The sequence below is a fragment of the Nicotiana sylvestris genome, chromosome 2 (assembly GCF_000393655.2).
Source record: "Nicotiana sylvestris chromosome 2, ASM39365v2, whole genome shotgun sequence".
NCBI classification, from domain to species: domain Eukaryota; kingdom Viridiplantae; phylum Streptophyta; class Magnoliopsida; order Solanales; family Solanaceae; genus Nicotiana; species Nicotiana sylvestris.
The window spans coordinates 215,056,193-215,073,659 of NC_091058.1; the positions used below are offsets into that span (position 1 = coordinate 215,056,193).

Consider the following 17,467-nt stretch of genomic DNA (forward strand, 5'->3'; position numbering starts at 1 on the left):
TATTTATGAATACAGTAGTAAAAAAAGCCTAAAAATCAGGGTAGTCCAGTTGTACGCGCATGTATTCACATGTATTCGCGTCATGTATTCATGAATATAGCAGCAAAAAGCGCCTACAATCAGGGCAGTCCAGCTGTACGCGTATGTATTCGCGTTGTTGTATTCATGAATACAACAGTAAAAAGCGTCTAAAATTAGGGCAGTCCAGTTGTACGCGCATGTATTCACATGTATTCGCGATGTTATATTCATGAATACAACAATAAAAAACGCCTAAAAATCAGGGTAGTCCAGTTGTACAAGCATGTATTCACATGTATTCGCGCAATGTATTCATGAATACAGCAGCAAAAAGCACCTAAAATCAGGACAGTCCAGTTGTACGCGCCTGTATTCACATGTATTCGCGTGGATGTATTCATGAATACAACAGTAAAAACTCCTAAAATCATAATAATCCAGCAGTACGCGCATGTATTCACATGTATTCGTGTTGTTGTATTCATGAATACAGTAGTAAAAAGCACCTAAAATTAGGGCAGTCTAGCTGTACGCACATGTATTTACATGCATTCGCGCTGCTGTATTCATGAATACAGTAGTAAAAAGCACCTAAAATCAGGGCAGTCCAGCTGTACGCGCATGTATTCATATGTATTCGCGTCATGTATTCATGAATACAGTAACGACAATCACCTTAAAAATAGGTATGTCCAGCTATCTAAGAGAAAGAAAAAACATAAATAGCGTATTTCATGCCTCAATGGTAGTATATACTTTAAATACTTATTTTGCTATAAAATATAAAAGATAGCTATAGAAAATAATATTTAAAAGTAATTTAGTTTATAATAAATAGGGTGTATACCTTTGCTATATGAGGTAAAATTTCCTTCATTATATGGGAAGGCAGGGGCGGCCCAATGATATTTGGAGTCTAAAGCCATACTTCAACGATGAGCCTTAAATTTTCGGTATTACAAAAAATAATTTAGTAAAATTTTATTTAAAGTTTATTTTTCTAGCTTTTGAGATACAAAATTATTAATGTTTTACTTATAATTGATTTTTTTACTAGGATCATATATGTTCTAAGATATTATTCTATTCTCTTAGAATTTCCTGATTTTCTGAAAGATTTATGATAAATCTCTCACCAACTTCTTCTTCTTCTTGGATTTCATTATCGTCTACCTCAATTTTGTTATTGATTTGTTCATCTACCATAAATTCTTCTATATTTTCCGATTCAAAATTTTTATAGTTCGCTAAAAATTTATCAATAACTCCTTTTTGGGATAGTATTAAAGTTTTAACTCTTCCCTTTTTTTTGGTGTTTTAAATACACGAATTCATATTTTCTTTATATTAAAATTCCAATAAATAAATAAAAAGACAATATATACTTAAGAACAAAAGATGTAACGTGGGGAAAGCTTGATAAAGAATGTCAGCAATTGCTTTTTGCTCTCTTATTTGACAGAATGATTTATGAGATAATAAACTTCTGAGTGTAGAGAGGCCAAAAGGAATATAAAAGATTGAAGTAAATTATAGTTTGAAGAGAGTAATAAAATGATAAAAATAATGTAGCAAAAAAAATAAAAAAGATAATGATGATGGTGTATAAATGAGGTAAGAATACACACGTAAGGTAAAGTAACTATTCTTATTCTCAATATCTCTAACGGTCCCAAAATTTTCTTTTTCATGAAAAAATGTGCTTTTTTTTTTATATACTAAATATTTTTAAAAGAAAAATTATCACATACAACTATTTAGTATTAGAAATTTTGGGGTTCCCACGGATATGGGGCCTCAAGCAATTGCTTGTTTTACTTTACCATTGGGTCGTTCCTGTGGGAAAGTACTTTTAGTACGAAGTTTAAGAAAAAAATAGAAAGACTTTAAAAGTGTGTGCTAACAGGTATGCGATAACATGTCCGTAAACACGAGCAGATCAGGTCTAGCAGAACCGTATGGTTATGGTCGAAATCATATACTATATTAAACAAAATCTAAATATAACTTGAGGTCTTGTCATAGAATTCATAACTCGTAAGCTTCAAATCCCGACCCCACGACGATAGAAGAGTTCGCTCCGCCGCGTAAGATCCTCGAATCAACCACGACTATCATAATTAGGAGGGAGAAAGAGCATTTCCAAAGGAACCTTTTGGGATTGGGGGCCGCTCTCTTCCTTCTGATTATGACAAGTTTTTATTCAACAAGTGAGTATCTTGACTGCTTCGTAGCCGCGTGCGACGGGGGAAGGGGTTCCTCGTCTGGCATGAGTAAAATTATATCATTAAGGACAACATGAAAAATTTAGTGTTACATTACTTCTAAATGTGAAAAGTATATGATTCTGGCTATAGTGGCCTATGAAGGGATCATATTCTTGACTTTCTCATGTTTTCTCTTTTTAGGAAAAGACATTATATGCATCTATTATGGATATAGGGAGAATTGATTGGCCTGGGAAAGTGAAAACTGCATATAACTATTGCTCTCATAACTAAACATTATCAGCATAAAAGCAGAAGAATCAGGTTCGAGAGGGGTGTCTCAAGCTGTGTCAAGAATCTCACTGTTGGATTTGCGTCCGATAGAAAGGCGAAGTCAAGATTTAAAGTTTATAGGTACTAAATTTTCTACGAACTCATAATTTATTTAATTACTGGGTTCGTAATTAAATATTTACTAGTCTTATGATATGCGTTTTACGAGTGTATAATATCTCAGTAATTTTTTTTATAAATAATACATTAAATATCATGTTTGAGTTATAAAATAAAAGTTAATATTCCATAAAATGATGAATCTTCATAGAAGTTCTCAATCATTAGTTAATATATTTAACTTAAAATTTATTTCAGTTTTATGATTCAATCACTTTAAATTCATAAGTTATCATGCTTCTTTTCCAATTTCAGCAATCACATTTAATCCTTGAAAACCTAATAGTTTTTCTAATTTATTTATTTGAAAAGTTATTCACAAGTTCATTTTAGAAGACTCAAACAGGATTAAGAAATTGATTTGTAGAATCATTATTATTATTATTATTAATTATTATTATTATTAACTTTCACCAATAACTTTTTTTTCTCCTTCTCTCGTTATATTCTTAAATTTATTAATTATTTTTCTAATTATTGAGTATATTTTTAAAATTATTATACAAAAAATGATAACTAATAATATATTATTTAAATAAAAATCAATGCAAATTATATATATATATATATATATATATATATATATATATATATATACTCTTCACATAGAAGGTAATATTAAATGAATTATAGTTATATTCCATGATATTTTAAACAATCCTAGAAAATATTATTTGAAAAGATCTTTAAAACCTAAAACTAATGATAGCACAAATTAGGATAGTATTACTTATCGTTTCAATGTAATAGAAAAATCTCTAAACAATTATGTCATATTTTGTTAACATAATATATTTTTTGGATTTATGTATTAGAACTTAAATATTAAGACTTCTCACCTAGTACCTAGTTTAAAAAAGAAAAATTTAATAATCAAAATTTCAGTTGATTTCAAAGTCCTAATATTTAGAATCCTACTATTTGAAAAATGAATATTTCAAAAAAGAAAAAATTTAATACACAAAATATAGTTGGTTTAAAACTCCTAAATATTAGAAAAAAGCATAAATGACTATTTTGTCTTATTACACCCCATGTTTTCGCACGTGAGAGTACATCGTAAATCAATTGATGTAAGCTCATAAATGAGATTGTCACTGAAAGTAAATAAAGTAAGTTAATCATGTTATCTTGGAGGTTACAAATCTTTAAGATCATGGATAATAAGTACCAAGATGGTTGAAAGTCTTAGAAGCTAAACAAATTGAAGAAAATAAGTTTCGTGGAATGTCGACAAGTTGGGAATATTATAACATGTACTTTTAGGGTGATATTATGGTGCTTAAAATGATAAGGAGGTTATGTTATGATTTATTTTAGTCATATGATAGTCGTGTATTACATTTTAAAGTCAAACGAGTTCTAGAACAAAAGTTGGCAAAGGTCATTACAAGTTACATTCATAAATATGTTGGAAATTAGGTCAAATATAGCTGAGCTTTTCTCCAAATATACTTGGAATTATTGGATGATCCATCTATCAAATTGAAGATCTACAAGTTTAGTTTTTAACGCATGAAACCGTTCATTGATACGACATCAGAGTAGAGAGATATTAGCATTTTCGTGAGACCGCGCAAGCAGCTTCAAATGGGACCCACTTAGGCGGTAGTGGACGTACTTCACTTTATAAAGGATTTGGACACCATTGTTTTGCTTATTTTCGACTCAACTTCGTATCCAAACTCCTTCTAACCCTCCTAAACAGATACCATAAGGGTTTGAAGTGATTCCAAGGTGATTATACCATAATTCAACATCAAAAGTTAGTCTTAGTGAAGGACAACATCTCTTTGAGGTTGTGATGTCATTCAGGATAATTGTGGGTTGTGTTTGGATGAAACTTCAAGTGGTTGTTGCTGGTTTAGGTATGTATAATACTCTACTATATGTTCTTGAAGTTTTTTGTATGTTGGTTTTATTATTTGAGCAAGATACTACAAAAAATGACTTGAAATAGCTTGAGATGTTATTGTTATTATTATTATTATTATTATTAACTTTCACCAATAACTTTTTTTTTCTCTTTCTCTCGTTATATTCTTAGATATATTAGTTATTTCTTCTAATTATTGAGTATATTTTTTAAATTATTATACAAATCTATGATAACTAATAATATATTTATTTGAATAAAAAGTAATACAAATATATATATAACATACACACACTTCACATCGAAGATAATATTAAATGAATTATAGTTATATTCCATGATAATTTTAAACAATCCTAGAAAATATTATTTGAAAAGATCTTTAAAACCTAAAACTAATGATAGCATAAATTAGGATAGTATTACTTATCGCTTCAATGTAACTCAATTACATAGAAAAATCTCTAAACAATTATGTCATATTTTGTTAACGTAATATATTTCTTGGATTTATGTATTAGAACTTACATATTAAGACTTCTCACCTAGTACCTAGTTTAAAAAAGAAAGATTTAATAATCAAAATTTTAGTTGATTTCAAAGTCCTAATATTTAGAATCTAACTATTTGAAAAATGAATATTTGAAAAAAGAAAAAATTTAATACACAAAATATAGTTGGTTTAAAACTCCTAAATATTAGAAAAAAGCATAAATGACTATTTTGTCTTATTACACCCCATTTTTTCACACGTGAGAGTAAATCGTAAGCCAATTGATATAAGCTCATAAATGAGATTGTCACTAAAAGTATATAAAGTAAGTTAATCATGTTATCTTGGAGGTTACAAATCTTTAAGATCATGGATAATAAGTACCAAGATGATTGAAAGTCTTAGAAGCTAAACAAATTGAAGAAAATAAGTTTCGTGAAATGTCGACAAGTTGGGAATGTTATAACATGTACTTTTAGGGTGATATTAGGGTGCTAAAATGATAAGGAGGTTATGTTATGAGTTATTTTAGTCGTATGATAGTCGTGTATTACATTTTAAAGTCAAGCGAGTTTTGGAACAAAAGTTGGCAAAGGTCATTACAAGTTACATTCATAAATGTGCTGGAAATTAGGTCAAATATAGCTGAGCTTTTCTCCCAATATACTTGGAATTACTGGATGATCCATCTATCAAATTGTAGATCTACGAGTTTAGTTTCTAACGCATGAAACCGTTCAATGATAGGATATCGGAGTAGAGAGATATTAGCGTTATCGTGAGACCGCACAAGCAGCTCCAAATGGGACCCACTTAGGCGGTAGTCGACGTACTTCACTTTATAAAGGATTTGGATGCCATTTTTTTCTTATTTTCGACTCAACTTCGTATCCAAACTCCTCATAAACCTCCTAAATAGATACCATAAGGGTTTGAAGTGATTCCAAGGTGATTACACCATATTTCAACATCAAAAGTTAGTCTTAGTGAAGGACAACATCTATTTGAGTTTGTGATGTCATTCAGGATAATTGTGGGTTGTGTTTGGCTGAAACTTCAAGTGGTTGTTGCTGGTTTAGGTATGTATAATACTCTACTACATGTTCTTGAAGTTTTTTGTATGCTGGTTTTATTATTTGAGCAAGATACTACAAAAAAAGACTTGAAATAGCTTGAGATGTTATTGTTCTTAATGGACTGTTTTGGGAAGGTTGTTGTCACGACCCAATTTTACCTACAGGTCATGGTGGTGCCTGTCACAACCCTTTTTTAACACCTCACTTAACCCTCTTAAAAGTAATAAAAAGATTTTATGAAGCTCAAAAAGGTTTTCAATTTTGAAAGCGACAAAGGATTGTGTTTCGAAGGATTTTCAGAGTCGCCACCTGACATTTGGTTTCGGTATGCCAGGTCACCATTTTTTTTAAAATAACAATTTCCCTTCAAAACAAATTTGACTCTTAAACCAATTTTCACCAGAGATTCAAGGTAAGGGGGTTAATTTGACTTGGGGAGAAGGTGTTAGGCATTCCCCGAGTCCCGTAACTAGTACGGTTGCGTATACAATCAAGTTGGCTTTTAAAATATTCAAATTGAAGTAAAAAAACACGAAAAAGGGAAAATAAATACACAAGAGGCTCGAGGTCGTCTCCACCTAAATAAAGAAAATAAAATAAAAGGAAAATACTAAAAGTCTATGCTTGTTCCATGATGTTCGTTGCGGTATCCAATTACATTCACTACGGGGCATACCCCGGATAATAATAATAATAATATATACAAACTCACGGGGTATTCCCCTGAATATAAACTAAAGGGAACAACCTCTTACCTCGGCAAAATTAAAAGAAGCAACCTACGGTTTGCCTACCTGAGTGTGATCGGCCTAAACATGCTACTAGCGAACCCCAAATGAATTAAAGGTAAAACAATCAGATTGCCTCAAGCCTAAACCCGCATATACAATATCAATTTAATGAATTGACCCAAACCCATTTTTGATCAATCCCCCCGATTCAAAATAATTCACTGTTTGCCCTTTCTATTCAACTTGATTCTTTCATATCTTCATTTTTATTGAACATATCTTATAAGACAAAATTCAAAGAAAACAAATTAAACAAAATAACAATGAAGCTAACCAAGGTTAAACAAATCATAAGTAAATTCAAATTTGTTGAAACAAAGAAGTATATCCATTGATTAATAAGAGGGTTGAAAACAGATTGACCTGAAAAATAATCTTGCAATTAATATAATTTTGGCAATTCACAGATAGAATACTGCAGCTATGAATGGAGTTCAAAACAACAAATCCAACTCGAAAGAAGCCAACGGACCGCACCTCGGATGGCAACTCCAACAATCGAACACCCGTTTCAACTCAACTCCATTTCGGAAACCGACACTAAAAGAACAGCCTAAATTTTTATTATGTATTTCGCGTTTGAAATAAAAAATAAAGCTAAACTCAACTGAAAATCAGAAAATGAAAAGTTAGAATCAAAAGCCAAAACCCCTGTTTTTCTTTAATTCTTTTTTTCGCCCAGATTTTTTTTCCTGTTCTTGTGACTTTTCCCCGTTTCCCCTTATGTTTGTCCGTTCCCTGCCTCTGTTTTTTGCTATTGTACATGTGTGTGTGGTCGCCGAATTCCGGCCAGTTATGGTAGTGAGGGAGTAGTGGGGTGGCTGGTGAGAGGTTGTGCGGCGGGTGGCAGCTGGGGTCTAGGTTAATGGAGGTTAAGATTTGTGGAAGGGTGGTATGTTAGGTGACAGGAGAAGTTAGAGAAGAGGGGTGACGTTGGTGGTCAGATGGGGGCGGTCGGCGGCTGTCTTCATGGTGAAGCGGAATTAGGTTTGGTGGTAGATGGGGGTGGTCGGCGGCTAGAATGGGGTGTGTTAGATTGCTGATGAAGCTTAGGGTTTCTAGGTTAGAGAAGAAGATGAGGTCTTAACTTTTGGATATTAGGTTATTTGTGGGTTTTATGGATATTGGGCTTGGATTTAGGTACTATATGTTATTTGGGCTAAGGGGAATTGGGTTGGTCTAAAATTGCTTAAGAAAATTCGAAAATGAGACTAGTTTTGGGGTTGTTCAAACTCTTTTAGCTAAAATCCCAAATCTTATTCTAAAAAGTATAACGCATTTATAAAACAAAGAAATCACTCTTAATTAATTAATATATACTACTAAAATAAAAATAGATATTAAAAGTGAAACTATTTTTGTATTTTTTTAAAAATTTTATGAGAGGTAGATAAACTAAGAGTAACTAGATAAAATATCAATTAGTTAAATAAAAGCAAATATTTTTGTAATTTTTATGATAAAATAAAGTAAAAGAGTCAAAACTAGTTAAAATTAGTGATATTAGACCTAAACTAAATATTTAAACGCTAAAATGTGTAAAATCTCGGGGAGGGTCAAAAATAACATGTCTACAGCTGCCCCTCTTTGACTGGAAATACGAAGAGTTTTCAGACAGAGAACGACGAAACAGATTTTTTTAGCAGACCCTTATTTTGAGAGACTAAAAACTAAAAGAAAATAGACTGTGACCGAGCCCTGGTATCTGAGCTGCCTACATATCCTTGGCCATAAAGAAATCAAGACACGTGCAATTCTGTAACGACCCGACCGGTTGTTTTGAGCTTTTACATTTCCCTCGCTAGTTCTCGGGCATGACTAGCCCTCTGTATTGTATTATGACTTATGTAAATCGTCAGTTTTGGTTTTCAAGATAATCGGAATAGATTTGGAAGAATAATTCTCAGTTTAAAGCTTTAAATTTGAAAGGTTTGACCAAGTTTTGACATTTTAGTATTCGATCTCGGATTTGGATTTTTATGATTTAATTAGCTCCGTTAGGTGATTTTGGACTTGGGAGCGCATCCGGAATGTATTTTGGAGGTCCGTGGTAGATTTAGGCTTGAATTAGCGAAATTGAAAATTTGGCATTTTCCGGCCGGCATTGGAAATTTTGTTATCGGGGTCGGAATGGAATTCCGGAAATTGGAGTAGGTCCATTGTGTCATTTTTGACGTGTGTACAAAATTTTAGGTCATTCGGACGAGGTCTGATAGACTTTTTGATCGACTTTAGAATTTAGAAGTTTTGAAATTCTTAGGCTTGAATCTGAGTGTGATTCGATGTTTTGATGTTGTTTTAAGCGTTCCAAAGATTGGAACAAGTTTGAATGATGTTATGGGATGTGTTGGCATGTTTGGTTGAGGTCCCGAGGGTCTCGGGTGAGTTTCGGGGTGGTTTCAGACCATTTCTAGGCCATTTCTAGTTGTTGGTTTTTGGCTTCAGGGGTGTACAGTGCGTTAGCATAGAGAAAATTTGGAAAAATGGAGTTGTGCTATGTGATCGCATAAGTCTTCCCACGATCGCATAGAGTAAAATCTTTGCTACACTGACCCGATTTTGGAAGCTTATATCTCACAATATATAAGGAATTTGAAGATGATCTGAAAACAAAAATTGTAGCCCTTGATGTCTAGTTTTCAAAATGTTTAACCAATTATAATTTGGAGTTTTGTACAAAAAGTTATAACCATTATACCAGAGGCTGTCCGGAAGAGTTGGAGAAGGCTGTTGGAAAAATTTGTTCTACGCGATCGCGAGGGAATGGCCGCGATCGCATAGGGTAAAAGAAGGGAAATTTTATGCTTCGCTATCATATTAGTTTATCCGCGATAGCATAGGGTAAATGCCTGGGCGGATTATAAAGTACTCTATTTCGAGAATTTCGATCATTTTTGCATTTTTGGAGATATGAAGCTCGGATTGAGGCAATTTTTGAAAGGATTTTCAGAGGATTGATTGGGGTAAGTATTCTTCACTCAAATTTGGTTAAATCTCATGATTATATCTTGATTCTTATCATTTAATTTGGGAATTTGGGGTAAAAATGGGGGAAAATGGAGGAAGGTTTGGAGAGTTGATTTTGGGGATTTGGATCGCCATTTGATGTCGGATTTTGGTAAATTTGATATGGGTAGACTCGCGAGCGAATGGGTTTTCCAGTTTTGTGATTTTTATCAGATTCCAAGATGTGGTCCCGGGGTCAGGTTTGAGCCAATTTCGGGATTTTTGAGTTAATTTGATTATTTTCGCTTGGGCTTTGTTCTTTTAGTGTATATTGATGATAATATACAGATTTTGGTTAGATTTGGAGCATTTGGAGGCCGATTCGAGAGGCAAAGGCATCGCGGGCTAGAGTTTGGACCGATTTGAGGTAAGTAATGATTGTAAATGTTGTCCTGAGGGTATGAAACCCCGAATTTCACATCGTTGTGCTACTTTAGGGTGACACACACGCTAGGTGACGAGCGTGGGGTTGTGAACCATTGGGGTTTGTGACTTGGTCCGTCCCTTATGACTGTTAAGTCGCGTATTTGATTGAAAACTATTTGATATTATTGTGTTTTGAAAATTATTATCATGTTTTGGGCTAAATGCCATATTTGGCCTCGTGCCAACTGTTTTGGACCCTTAGGGGATTTTTACTATTCCTCACTATTTTGACTTCATATTTGTACTTAGTCATGCTGTATTCTACTATTTTTCATAACTCAACTATATTTACTCATTTTTGATATTTTAAATAATATTTTGGGCTGAACTTCATGTTTTACTATTGCCCGAGTGGCTTGAGAGATTTTGGACTAAGTGAGGTCGAGGGCCTGTGTCGTGAGGATATTATGGGATCGGGCTGCGCGCTGCAGCAGTGTGGTACTGATTTATGATTATGAGGCCGAGGGCCTGATTTGTTACGCCACGAGGTGGCTTGATATGAGGCCGAGAGCCTATCTGATTATGCCACGAGATGGCTTGTTATTGCATTTGGGCCGTAAGCCCCCCCCCCCCCCCCCGGGAGTCTATACACCCCCAATGAGCGTGGGTACCTAGTGTGAGTGATATGATGTAGCTCGAGGGGCTGTTTTTGTTTCATATTGTAGCCCTAGGGGCTATTCTTGATCCATGTTTTGACCGAGGGGCGGTTCTTGATTCATGTTATGCCCGAGGGGCTGATACGAGTGATTGTAAGGTAGCCCGAGGGGCTAGTTCTATTGATATTATGCCCGATGGGCTGTTTACATTTCTATCATTGTTTTATCACCCGTTTGAAACTATTGAAGGTTGTTTTAAAGGGTTTTACTGAAACTGAGCTTGATTTACGAAGTAAATGATTTTTGTACTGTTTTGGAAAGGTACTGCATTTGTTGTAGCGTTATGACATGGCTTATGTATTTTCTTACTGCTCAGCTTTCATTTACTTTTATTACTTATTGAGTTGGCATACTCACATTACTTCATGCACCTTGTGTGCAGATTTAGGTATTTCTGAACCCGGTAGCGGGTGTTGATTACTCAGTGGCAGAGTCATTGGAGTTAGAAGGGAAGCTGCCCGACGTTCGCAGCCCTACTCTTCTCCCTCTTGTATTCCTTAAATTGTTTTAGTATATTTTCAGACCTTAGTAGATGCTCGTGACTTGTTATACCCCGATGTCAGGCTTGTGTATTTATTCCGCACTATCCATTTAGACTTACACTATGAGATATATGATTAATTAAAGGCTTAAAAATAATTGTTATTGATTAAATAGTTAATTCTAGAGTTGTGTCGGCTGGCTTAGTTTCACGATATGTGCCATCACGATCGGATCGGTTTTAGGGTCGTGACAAGTTGGTATTAGAGCCAGGTTACATAGGTCTCACGAGTCATGAGCAGGTTTAGTAGAGTCTCCAGATCGGTACGGAGACATCTGCACTTATCCTCGGGAGGCTACAAAACCTTTAGGAAAAACTTCACATTCTTGAATTCTTATCGTTTTGAATTCCTTCCACGCATTCGTATGCACACATGAGCCCTCGGTATCAGCAGTGCATTGACGACTTGTGATTCCCTGATCGAGGGGCGATGTGTGATTTATGTGCATTGATGTTGGTCCAGTCTGGAGGACTTGAGGCCGGGCCTTACCTGTAGCTTGAGCCCTGAGTTGTTGATTGCGCAAGCACATGTTTCTGGATTTATATGTTCGATAGTGCCCCTATTAATAGAAGTGATGACTGGATAGTTACGTGATGAGTATGATGTGATTGCGATATGTGTTCATATGAATTGAATGAGACAAGGAAGGTCTATTGTGGGTGTGTTGAAGGATCTTTTCGTGATTGCCTAGTTGGGAAGTGAAGTAGATTTCATGTTGTGATATGAGTTCAGACTCAGGAAGATTAAGTGACTGCGTAATATTTATAACAGTGGAAGGGTATAAAGAGATGTTAGTTTGAGGCGAAGCAGGTGGGTTATCTCCTGTGGAGTGTTCTGAAGTTTGTGTGATCCTTATGTTATTTGTTGGAAGATCTCTTTTACTAGTGAAATATATATGTTGCAATTTGAATTTGGGTCACTTAAGAGAGTGGGCTTGACTGTTATGAGGGTGAGTGCGAGATTTGCAGAATATTTGAAGTACTAGATGGTCTGTGTTGCAGGAGCTTATGAAGGATTGAGTTTAATCTCACTATGGTATTATGGAAGTAATAGGGTATATGCATTATGAGTTATTATGTGTTTTGATCTATGGCTTTGAGCCAAGTAGGGGAGTCTGCTATTGATTAGTTAATTGCACAGTTATGTGCTATGTTGGTTCCAGTTTGATGCGTACTAGTGAATCAGTTATGGCTCACGAAGGTTGAGACCGAGGATGGCTCGAGTAAAGAAAATTTCAATAAAGGTTATGTTATGTTTATAGGTGTATGAGAAGCACGAAATGACTTGAGTTGTTATTGGTAAAGAATGTACGGTGCATAGAACAGGAAGTTGCTTGGTTGCATTAAGGTGAGGTTATATTTTGCGGTGTCGAAGTGCTAAAGGGGCACAGGTCATCCTGTCCGTTTGATTGGTCTAATTGCGGTTTAAGTAGAGTGGGTGACTCTTGAGAATGGTTCTAATGGGTTCAAGATTTTTCATGTAATAATTGGAGATTTTCAGGTTATATATTTGGCTAGAAACTGAGGTTTGCATTGGAGGGTGTCAAGACTTGTGGTATTTCTATATCAATTTTGGGATTCTATATATCAGTATCAAGAAGGTGATGGTAATGGCTTAGGATTCGCAGGAAGTCTATTCAGGGTAGGTATTTTGAATGTGATGCTTTTGAGAATATTTAAGAGAGTATTCAGTGGCTTATGAGCCTTAGACAGTGTGGTTTTATGCTTGAGTCTTGTGTGGTGAGTCTGGTTGAGGAATTGCGGTATTATGGAAAGGAAAAGTATCAATTTGAAGGTAATTTAGAAGGAATTTGGATAAATAAGACAGCTTGGTAGTGGGTCGGATCAGCACGGTAAGGGTTATGATTAGTTCTTTGGGTGCTTACAAGGTAATGAGTTTCTACATGTGTTTCGCGGCAATGCTCTTGGGTTTTAGTGGCCTGCATAGCTTGGTTGAGTTAGAAGGATTCAGTCCTTATGGTTTAGTTTTGTGCAAATGGAATTCAGAGAGTTCTTGATGGTTTCTACCATGGTTAGAGATGTATATTTTCTACGAGCATGAGGAGCATGGGATGTATAGTAATTTTATTCTAGATGGGATCACTGGAAAGCTCTTGGCTAGTTGAGTACGTAGTTGCTTGTGGCTCGGAATGGATATGAAGTTCTCATGTTTATCCTAAGATGGTATGGTATATGCGGTATGTTATGTAGGATTGAGATTTGCATGTGTAAGGTCACGATTCAGTTTTGAAAAGAAGGTCACAAATTCTTAGGTAGCATGGACAGTTTTAGATGACTAGATAAATGAGATCACTGATTGGTGTGGCTTGATGAGGGTATCCATTTTAGAAAGGGCAATGTGTTTGAGTTGAGGATACTTCATTAGTATTGCAGCACTCTCTAGTTGGATCAACTGTTGATATTCGAGTTTGCTTGGTGGCACAAAAGAATTATAGGAGTACCTCTCGTGGAATAATTGGGTATTAGAGGTGTGTTGTATATTCGGACGGTGGAGTTGGGATCGGATATGGTGATTCATGTGTTGTATGGATTTGGAGACTAGGCGTCCTCATAAACAGGTTAGGTCGTGGTTGTAGAGCATGTATATAGATCATGTGTGGTAACTATTGGAGGTTTGGAGACCCGAGTGGATCCTTGTTGCTTAGTATGCTAGATTTTAGTGTGATATGGGGTAAACCCTGGTTGTCTCTGTGTCATGTTATTCTGGGATGTTGCGCTAGGTCGGCGACGTTGGCTATGTCGGGAATGCCACGGATTGAGTGGCGAGGTTCGACGGAATATGTTCCTAGTAGGGTGGTTTCATTTTTTAAGACCCAGCGGATGGCTGGGAAGGGTTGTCTTTCTTATTTGGCCTTTGTGATGGATGTCAGTGCAGAGATACCTACCATTGATTCAATTCCAGTGGTGAGGAATTTTCTAGATGTGTTTCATGCTGCCAGGCATGTCATCGGACAGGGTTGTTGATTTCGGTATTGATTTGGTGTCGGGAACCGTATCGTATGGCACCGGCGGAGTTAAATGAGTTGAAGTAGCAGCTTCAGGAACTCCTTGATAAGGCATTCATTGGTAGGCCAATAGGGATGTGTGTGCTACATCGTGTCGGCTTGGTTGACTCTAAGTTGTGTTGTTGAGGGATGTGTTGATTCGATTGTTATTGAGCTTATTAGTGATTTAGGGAGATCTATGAGTTACCTTTCCGCGTTGCGAGGCATTAGGATTTGTTGGTTATAGGCACATGTGGTGCAGTTTTATTAGGGTCTCTCAGTGGGATTCGAGCAGGAAGAGTATTGGGTATTGCTCGGCGGATGGCGTATCAGTTGTGTCCTTTCAGGTTTGTGTAATGTTATGTCAATTGCGTCACCGTGGTATGATGATTTACTTTGGTTCTAGCCATCAAATTGCGCGTGGTTGTCGATTTTGAGCATAGTGACTTGAGGTGTTTCATGTGGACCAGTGTTTGGATAGGGTCGCACGTTGCAGTGAAGTTATGTGGAGGTATGACCCTTCGGGTTGGATTCGTGTGTTCTGTTTCTACGACTTGTGATAGATTCTCAACATTGTGTTGTGGTGGTAGTGGTGAGCTTGCAATATAGCTATTTCATTTGAGTTATTTTTCATGAATTGAGTACGTTCGGATTATTGCTTATTGGTGTGCGGATTGCACGAGTTGTGGCTTCAGATAGTATGGATGTGTCATGTCACCAGAGTAGCTGTGTTGGATTAGATGAGATCGTCGGGATCTAAAATGAATACAAACGAATTCGGTTTAGCATGTTGGAAGGATAATATCGATGTTCGGCTTAGAAATTTGCTAGGGTCCTTGCCAAAGGAGGAGTGGCTTCATGAATGGTTGATCTGAGTAATGGTTATGATTTACTGCGTGTTTTATTTATCATTGGCAGTATACAGAGGTGTTGGAATGAGGCTTTGTTTGATAAGAGATTATTATTGGTATTCAGTTATTTTGAGCAACTATTGTGATTAAAAGTTATCACTACGAGTGTTTGAGTATGTGATATATCACGTAATTAGATCTGAGGTTGCAGGAATGGTTTGTTATAGCTTGTTCGGGCTTATTCAGAGTATAGATGTGAGATTCTGATCTTGTAGATGATTTCAGAAGTGGAAACATGGTTCTAAGGTTTATGGGCTAGGTTGAATTGCGAAATTTCAGTTACATTGTGTTATCGAACCTATATGAGATAGGGTGACGTGGGATCACCCCCGAGTATGTGCATGGTAAGGTTACACGGTGATTTGATGGGTTTCGGAACAACTCTAGCACGTTCGAGGACGAACGTATGTTTAAGTGGGGGAGAATGTAACAACCCGACCGGTCGTTTTGAGATTTTGCATTTCGCTCTCTAGTTCTCGAGCATGACTAGCCCTGTGTGTTGTATTATGACTTATGTAAATTATCAGTTTTCGTTTTCAGGATAATCGGAATAGATTTGAAAGAACAATTCTCAGTTTGAAGCTTTAAATTTGTAAGGTTTGACCAAGTTTTGACTTTTTAGCATTCGATCTCGGATTTAGATTTTTATGATTTGGTTAGCTCCGTTAGGTGATTTTGGACTTGGGAGTGCATCCGGAATGTATTTTGGAGTTCTGTGGTAGATTTAGGCTTGAATTGGCGAAATTGGAAATTTGAAATTTTTCGGTCGGCAGTGAAAATTTTGTTATCGGGGTCAGAATGGAATTTCGGAAATTGGAGTAGGTCCGTTGTGTTATTTGTGATGTGTGTACAAAATTTCAGGTCATTCGGACGAGCTTTGATAGACTTTTTGATCGAATTCGAAATTCAGAAGTTTTGGAATTCTTAGGCTTGAATCTGAGGGTGATTCGATGTTTCGATGTTGTTTTGAGCGTTCCGAAGGTTGGAACAAGTTTTAATGATGTTATGGGATGTGTTGTCATGTTTGGTTGAGGTCACGAGGGCCTTGGGTGAGTTTCGGGGTGGTTCGCACCATTTCTAGGCCATTTCTAGTTGTTGGTTTTTGGCTTCAGGGGTGTACAGTGCGTTAGCATAGATCTGACCGTGTTAGCATAGAGAAAATTTGGAAAAATGGAGTTGTGCTATGCGATCGCATAAGTCTTCCCACAATCGCATAGAGTAAAATCTCTGTTGCACTGATCCAACTTTGGAAGCTTATATCTCACAATCTATAAGGAATTTGCAGATGATCTGAAAACGAAAGTTGTAGCCCTTGATGTCTAATTTTCAGAAAGTTAAGCCAATTGTAATTTGGAGTTTTGTAAAAAAAGTTAGGACCATTAAACCAGAGGCTATCCAGAAAAGTTGAAGAAGGCTGTTGGAAAAATTTGTTCTACGCGATTGGGGGGGGGAATGGCCGCGATCACATAGGGTAAATAAAGGGCTGGAAAATTTTGTGCTTCGCTATCGCATTAGTTTGTCCGCGATAGCATAGGGTAACTGCCTGGGCAGATTATAAAGTACTTTATTTCGAGGATATCGGCCATTTTTGCATTTTTGGAACTATGGAGCTCGGATTGAGGCGATTTTTTAAGGGATTTTCAGAGGATTGATTGGGATAAGTGTTCTTCACTTAAATTTGGTTAAATCTCATGATTATGTCTTGATTCTTATCATTTAATTTGGGAAATTGGGGTGAAAATTGGGAAAAATGGAGAAAGGTTTGGAGAGTTGATTTTGGGGATTTGGATGGTCATTTGATGTCGAATTTTAGTGAATTTGATATGGGTAGACTCGTGAGCAAATGAGTTTTCTAGTTTTGTGATTTTTATCAGATTCCGAGATGTGGGTCCGGGGCCGAGTTTGAGCCAATTTCGGAATGTTTGAGTTAATTTGATTATTTTCGCTTGGGCTTTGATTCTTTAGCGTATATTGATGATAATATACTGATTTTGGTTAGATTTGG

At 36.0% G+C, this 17,467-nt stretch overlaps 1 long non-coding RNA gene across 1 annotated transcript; it reads left to right on the plus strand.

The window, feature by feature from the left end:
* Positions 1–4,365: 4,365 nt before the first annotated feature.
* LOC104235236 (uncharacterized) lies at positions 4,366–16,884 on the plus strand. The gene is made up of 3 exons (XR_011405601.1): positions 4,366–4,549; positions 5,798–6,129; positions 11,388–16,884. It is a non-coding gene; the product is annotated as an uncharacterized lncRNA (long non-coding RNA).
* Positions 16,885–17,467: the final 583 nt, after the last annotated feature.